The sequence below is a fragment of the Aethalodelphis obliquidens genome, unplaced genomic scaffold (genome assembly GCF_003676395.1).
Source record: "Aethalodelphis obliquidens isolate GAN/ISIS:26980383/991018 unplaced genomic scaffold, ASM367639v1 scaffold8, whole genome shotgun sequence".
Classification (NCBI taxonomy): domain Eukaryota; kingdom Metazoa; phylum Chordata; class Mammalia; order Artiodactyla; family Delphinidae; genus Aethalodelphis; species Aethalodelphis obliquidens.
The window spans coordinates 50,197,642-50,206,018 of record NW_020837952.1 but is presented as its reverse complement, the minus strand read 5'-3'; positions in this window follow the sequence as shown (position 1 = coordinate 50,206,018).

Below are 8,377 nucleotides of genomic sequence, written 5' to 3'. Positions count from 1 at the left end.
AAAGGCAGTCACACAGAACATTTAAATGATTCTATTTAGACAAAGCATATTTATATACACGAGTTAGGGAGCTCGTGGAAAGCACGCTTTGGTTTTTGTCTTCTCCTCTGCTGCAGCAGCCCTCTCCACCCTCACCCGCTTCGTGCTGCCGCCTACTTGCTGAGGCACAGGCTAGAGCTGGGCTCTGGGGTAGGACAAACATCAAGATCTGTTAATGGCCAGAATGAGGAGAGAAAATCACTTAGGGAGAAGGGTACTAACTTTGGGAAAATTTACTTCTTGACTGATCTATCACTGGTCAGTAGACAGCTTCCAGCCCTTCTTAGCTAACATGTTCTAGGACATCTGTGACACATTTATTTGCAGATATCGTTTGTAACAGCAGTAGTATATTTTAGTTTAACATTTGTTTAATCCTCGTAGAGCATTATAAAAGTAGATTTTACCCCCATTTTATGGTTATTGAAAATGAAGTTCAGAAAAATAAAGATGTTCCACATTTCATATTCAGTACTTCACTGCCTGGGAGCACTTTTTAAAAAGTACATTTTAAAATGTATGTAAATATTTCTCCTCCAGGGTTCTCTTCCATGTGACTCCACATGCTGCTGTTCTGACACCTCATTTCAGGGTGCATCACACTGCTACCTCTACTAGTTGCATATTTGTGCTGGGGTTGTGAAATGCATTTTTATAAGCAGAGAGCACCATTATGGGCCATTGCTCTTAATTGGTTACAGACAACTGGCACTCAGCTATGAAAAATGAATTAGTCAAAAGCGTGGGAGATGACACAATATTCTGTTAGGGACTTTTTCAAGATGCCTGACCCAGATATGCTGTAGCAAAAAAAAAGTGAGCCAGGCTATTTTGCATCTGAAATTCCCAAATGCAAGTAGTATTTTGAGGCCAAAGAAAAGCAGGTTGACCCATTCATTCAGTATATATTTGTTCTCTTTGGGAAAGGAACATGTTAGACTTTAAGGGGGGTAGAGGAGGGAGATAAAGTGTAGGGGAGGGAGATGAAAAAACAATGGCTTATGACCAGGAAATTCAATCTCAAGCCCAGAAGCATACACACATGCAAAAAAAAAAAAAGATATATTCAGGATCATAGTCCTTTCTTACAGGGGTGTAGTTAGGATGAAGGTATACATCAGAGTTTTTAACAGCAGAGACAGAAGAAGCCTAAGTGTCTTCCAGAAAGGAAATGTTGAATAAATTATGGCACATTCATACTGAGCAATACGTTGTTATGAAAAAGGATGCCTGCTTCCCAGACTCCTTTAGAGCTAAGATTCCAAACAAAACCACAGTTTCTCTGATCAGATGCACTTGTGTGAGACTTTGATTCGGAAGTGAGTTATGTGGGGACAGAAGCAGGGCCTGAGGCGTCTATTTAATATGCAGGCTTGGATCTTACCGAGGCTGATGTGGTTTTGGAGCTGGTGGCTGTGTGGATGGAGGCCTTCTGGTGTGGCAGGTCGCTTCCTGATTGTAGAAGCAGCACTGTACCTTGCAAGCTCACTTCTGTGGTATGGGATTGGGAGTCATTCCTAGAATTCAGCCTGGACTCCATTTGAAACCTTTTCAGTGATTCTATGAGCTATCTATACTGCATAATAAATTCTTTTTGCTTAAACTAGCTTGAGGGGATTCTGTTTTCTGAAAATAAGAATGCTGATCAAGTAATTGGTATCCAGAAATATTACAGGAAATAGATCCACAAGGAAATGGGATTGCATTAGTTGTCTGACCTCACTGGGTTTCAAGGCACTGAGGATCCAGCTACTGTTAGAGGATGGGGTACAAAATTGTACCTGGCCCCCATGGTTGGAACATGAGTTAGATCATCACCTGTGACCACTTGAATTGAAATGTGCCCAAAACAATAAATTCAGTTTCATCTAAATTATGTTTCTCCTTCCCGGTCCAGCATCCTCAGAATCCTTTGGACACATATTCATCAAGAGTTACGAAATTCTTGTAATTCTGTTAATATATAAGCTTTCTTTTACAAGGTTTGTCTTTGGAATTATACAGAATTTGAGGGTTTGTCTTAGTCATAGGTTAGAGGCAGTAGGAGGTAGTAGGACTGGTAAATGAGGGGAATTGGAATTTTATTTTGGTGTGGTCATTACAGGGTATTCAAGAAAGTCAAAGCCATTCTCATTAGATAGTGGAGGAGGAGCTGTTTCTGTTGACTAGGGAAATCTTTGGGGTTTGGGGGTGATTGGAGTTATTAGAATCCTCTCAAATATTACCATTCTACTTTTCAGTTTTGCACTTTTACCCCCAAATACTGTAATTTTCACTTAAGAAATCTGCTGAAGCTATGAATTCAACCTGTGTTGTAAGTCAGTAACCTGCAGGATCAGACTGCTTCTGGTTTATCCCTGTGTCAGCCTTACGGCTACAAGAGGGAAGATATTCTTTCAGGGCAATCAGGGATAACTCCATGGTTCTCTGACGTAGCTTATGTGTCTATCAGGCAGTTTGATATGAATATTAAATGTGTTTCAGTATTCATATTTTCTATTTTTTCTTGTATCAGTTCTGGTAAGTTGTTTTTCTAGGAAGTTTTCCATCTTAAATGTGTAAATTTAGTCACATAAAGTTCATATCTTATTAATTATTTGTCTCTAGGATCTGTAACAATGTCCCCTTTTTTGTTCCTGGTGTTGATAACTTGTGTGTGTCTTTTGTTATCAGTATTGCTCCTGGGTTTATCAGCTTTCTTAGTATTTTAAAGAACCAGTTTTTTGCTTTGATGATTTTCTGTATTGTATGTCTGTCTCTGTGACATTACTTTCTACTCTTACTTCCTTCTGTCCACATTTTCAGGTTTAAATTGCTATTCTTTTTCTTCTTAAGATGGCTGCTTGAATAACTGATTTTATTTCTTTTCTAATATGCTTTTAAGGCTATAAATCATCTTCTCAATATAGCTTAGTTACATCCTATTTTTTTATGTTAGACTTTCATTGTTTTTCATTGTTAAAAATACTTTGTAATTTCTGTTGTGCTTTCTCCTTTGACCCATGGATCATTTATAAATGAATGGCTTAATTTCCAAATTTTCAGGAATTTTCTAGTTGATCTTTTCTAATTGATTTCTAGCTTAATTCCATGATGATCAGAGAACACACTGAATAATTTCAGTTCTTTAAAATTTGTTGAACCTTGCTTCAGGGCCCTGCATATGGTCAATTTTGGAAAATGTTCCATATGAAAAGAATGTATGTTCGGCTTTTCTTGGGTACAGTGTTCTATGAATAACAAGTCAGCTCGATAATCATGTCAACTAGGCCTCATACTGAATTTTTTGTCTGCTTGTTGTATCAGTTACTGAGAAAGGTATATTAAACATCTTCAGTCTGATTGTAGATTTGTCTGTTTCTCCTTTTAGTCGTCCTTTTTGCTTTATGTATTTTGGAGCTATGTTTCTGGATGTTTAAAAATTTAGAAATGTATTTTTGTGTTGGATTGATCCTTTTATCATTGTAAAAAGGACACTGCTTTTATAATGTCTTTCTTTGAAGTCTATTTTGATATTAAAATAGCTGCATCACATTAATCTTGATATTTGCATAGTGTGTATTTTTCCACTCTTTGAGGACTTTTGACTTTTCTGTATCCTTATGTTTAAGTGTGGCTCTTGTAAGCGGCATACAGTTACGTTTTTTTTACATATTTGGATAATCTGCCCTTAATTACTTAGATCATTTATATATATTATACTTATGGATATATTTGGGTTTAAATCTTCCATCTTACAATTTGTTTTCTATTTATTCCATTCTGTATTCCTTTTTCTCTCCTTTTGGATTAATCAAGTATTTATTATTCATTCCTCCTCCCCCCTTTTGGCTCTGTATGTTCTTTATTCTCTTAGTAGTTAGCCTAGAAATTACAACATGCATCTTTAACTTATTAGAGTGTAATATCAATTAGTACTTTTATTGCTTTTAAAAGAATGTTGGTATTGTAGAATACCTGACTCTATTCGTCTCTTTCCAGCCTTTTATATTGTTGTCAGGCATTTTAATTTTACAGACATCTTACATTCTACACAAGATTATTATTGTTGTTTTACAAAATAATATTTATTTAAATTTACCTGTATTGATCATTATTCTTTCTTGTATTTCCATGTTCCCATCTGAGATCATTTTTCATTTTTAAGTTTAATGTAGGTCTAAAGATAATGAATTTTCCCAGTTTTAAGACATTCTGTCTTAAAATGTCTTTATTTTATCTTTTTACAAAACAGCTTTATTGAGGGTAATTTACTTACCATAAAATACATCCATTTAAAATGTACAATTTAATGGTTTCTAGTATGTTCAGAGGTGTGCAACCATTGCCACAATCCCATTTTAAAATATTTCCATCACCCCAGAAAGATCCATTGTGTCCATTTGCACTCATTCCCATTCTCACCCCTAGTCCCAGGAAATTATTATTCCACTGACTCTATAGATTTGCCTTTTCTGATAATGTAAATGCAATTCATTCAATATGTGGTCGACCCCTTGTGTCTGGCTTCTTTCATTTAGTGTGTTTTAAAGGCCCACTCGTGTTGCAGCATGTGTCAGTAGTTCATTCTTGTTTATCGCAGAATTCTATTGTATGGATATACCACATCTTGTCTGTTCATTCACCAGTTGATAGACATTTGGATTATTTCCACTTTTTGGCTATTATGAATAATGCTGCTGAACATTTGCATACAAGTCTTTGTGTGGATATATTTTTATTTCTCTTGTGTATATACCTAGGAGGTTTGCATGGTAAATTTATGTTTAACTTTTTAAGAAACTGCCAAACTGTTTCCCAAAGTGGCTGCATCACTTTACATTCCTACTAGTTATATAGAAAGGTTTCAGCTTCTCCATATCCTCACCAACACTTGTATTTTTAATTATAGCCTTTCTAGTGGGTATGAAGAGGTTTCTTACTGTGTTTTCCCTTCTGGCCAGTGATGTTGAGCATTTTTCCGCAAGTGCTTATTGGCTTGATGCCTTTCATCAGTTCGGGAAAAATTCTCAGCTATAATCTCTTTGAATATCACTCTCTCTCATTCCATTCTCAGATTCCAATTACATGTAGTTTAGACTTTTGTACCATGTCCAATATGTATCTTATGATTTTTTAAAAATACTTTTTTCTCTTTGTACTTAGCCTGGATATTTACTGTTGACCTACCCTCAAGTTCACTAATCCTTCCTCACCTGTGTCTAATTTTTCATTAATCCCATACATAAAATTCCCTATTTAATATATCAGTTCTAGAATTCTCATTTAATTCTTTACAGATTTCAGTTTTCTGGTGACATAGTCAATCTTGTTTTCTCTTTTCTTGGATGTATCAATCTTGGCTGTTTCAAAGTCCATGTCCAGTAGAAGTCAATTGTGTGAATTCCTTTCAGGTCCATTTCTCTTTTGGTCCTATTTCCTAGTATGCTTGTTAACTTTTTTTTTTGGCCACGCTGAGCGGCATGCGGGATGTTAGTTCCCCAACCAGGGATCAAACCTGTGCCCCCTGCAGTGGAAGCACGGAGACTTAACCACTGGACCGCCAGGGAAGTCCCTATGCTTGGTAATTTTTGCTGGGATGCTAGAGATTGTACATGAAAAACTGGAAGCTGTGGATGAAATTATCCTCTTCCAGAGAGGATTCACCATATTCTCTAGCAAACAACTAGAGCAGGAACATCTCAATCCAGTCAAGAACTGATCTTATTCAAGGCTGGGCTTCTGATTTTATAAAGCTGGCTCTGTGTCTGGTTCACCTCAACTTCTAGTCTAGGGGTCACAATAAGAGCCTGAAGTGTTTGGAAACCCCCCTCCTTGAGGTCCTTAAGTTCAATTTTTGTTTTTTGTTTTTTTTTAGCATTGTGAGACCGCTGAATGCTCTGCTGTACTTTTCACCTACATTTTTTTCCCTTTTAGTTTCTCACCTCATACAACATAAAAATTAGTAAATGCCTGAGAAGAAAACCAGCCTAGGTTGCTTCTCTACAGGTCTCTTTTCCCAGGATCTTTGCCCCTCAAGTCTCGGGTGCCTTAGAAACTCTCCAATGACTTCAAATAGATGTTGCATGCATTCTGTTCAGCCTTTCTTGTTTTCAGTGGAAGAGCATAACAAACTAATTTGTCACAGCTAGAAATGGAAACAGAGTTATTTTTGAACCCACATTCTGGATGTTTGCTCTGACATTATGTTTTTTTGTTTTATTACTTTACTTGTCTTGAAAAGACCAGGAAAAAAAAGTATGTACTACCTTTAAGATGTCATGTTTATAACATGAGCTTTAAGATGTAATGAACTTTACAACGTACAGTTGGGGTTGTCCTGAATAGTTAAGGCCTGATCATTACTCCTGTGTAATGCGTCCCCCCAGCAAAATAAGTTGATTCTGCTTTTAAAATAATTGGTCTCAGTGAATTTGAATTCTGATATATAATTAGCTGGAGCCTACCTATATCTAGGTTGTTTTGTTTTTTTTTAAGTTAGTATTGATTTTTCACTTTGACAGACAGGATCAACCCCATAGCATTTCCACGTACTACCTAATGAAAACACCAATCACCAACAAACCACCAATGATGAAAATAATGCTACATCTCGTTTTCCCACTTTCCTTTCCAGATAGGCACTCTCTCTAGGCCACTAATCTCTGGGCTCAGATCTATCCACACTTAAGAGTGGTATATCCCTATGGTAGGAAACAATTGGAATTTTTTTCTCAGTCCACATGGCACAATTGAGCTTCCTTTTAAATCTACAATCCTGACTTGTATTTGAATCCCCATGTTCCCCAGTCTCCTGGGTTTGACTGCCTCTGTTGCCTGTCTGCTCAGATGTCTCACCCACTGCCTGTGCTGGCTTTTGGCAGCAACTGCAAGCCTAGGCCAGTTCTTTGATCCCAGGTGTCCAGATCTACTCTCAGGAATAGCTTCAGAGGCACATTCTCTTGGCTCTGAATGCACCTCCTTGCCTAGCATTCATCAGACCTAGTACTTTCCAAGTTGGAAATAGGAATGTCACCCTTATTTTACCATTTAAAATTTTTATAAGTATTAACAAATTATTGACTGGCGGATTTTTGCAGAAACTAATGCTTGTGGCTGTAATACATCTCCAGTCAAAAATGTGTTAAATATGAATTCTTATATTAATATGTATAATAATATGAGTTATATATATATTTAGGCAGTGCCATATGTCTATATAAAACAGTGAAATTTCTTTTTTTTTTTTTTTGGCTGCGTTGGGTCGTTGCTCCACGTGGGCTTTCTCTAGTTGTGGCGAGTGGGGGCTGCTCTTCCTTGAGGGGCTTCTCATTGTGGTGGCTTCTCTAGTTGCGGAGCACCGGCTTTAGGTGCATGGTGCAGTAGTTGTGGCATGCGGGCTCAGTAGTTGTGGCTCGCGGGCTCTAGAGCGCAGGCTCCATAGTTGTGGCGCATGGGCTTAGTTGCTGCGCGGCATGTGGGATCTTCCCAGACCAGGGCTCGAACCTGTGTCCCCTGCATTGGCAGGTGGATTCTTAACTGCTGCGCCACCAGGGAAGCCCTCTTTACTTTTTATACCTAACTTTTCCTGAGAAGTCCAGGAAAGATGCATTTTTTATAGCTATTCTTTACAGGAGAATACAAAATTTGAGAGAAAATTAACTATTGAGTTTAAACCTATTAGAAGTCTGCCTCTAGCTGTCACTAGTCTGGGGCTGGTTTTGGTACTGAATTAAAAGCCAAATCAAAACAAAGAAAACCAAAATAGTTACTCCGTCCTTCAGCCTGTTGTCCTTTCTAGAGAGATTTTGGTGAACCCAAGTTGCTGTACCTTTATACCAGTGTCTGACTTGGAGTGATATTCTGCAGGATTCACGCTGAAATGATTGAAGTCATATTCATGAATTAAACAGGAAATATTAATGTTCATGAACTGATAGCTCTTTTATTCTACCAAGTTAGGATTGGGTCTCATAAATCAAACTAATTTTTACTGCTTGCTAAAATTCACTTTTAATAGGAAGAAAATCTGTAATTAGAATTGTCCCATTAGGTGGAAAGCAAAGACTTTTCTTATTCACACTGAATCTCCCCATGCCTGAACGGCACTAGATACAGAATAGGCATTCAGTATTTGAAAATGAAAGAACAGTCTCCCTTTTATCTCTCTCACTTTTTAATGTCCATTTATGTATTGTCTATGGCTACTTTTGTGCTACAACTGAGTTGAGTGTTGTGACACGCAGCTAGCTAACTGTCCAGAATGTTTACTATCTGGCTATTTTTTGGAAAACTCACCAACCCCCATTTTAGGTTATAGTGATCAGGAAACACCTACGGTTCTTGAAGGACATTTTTG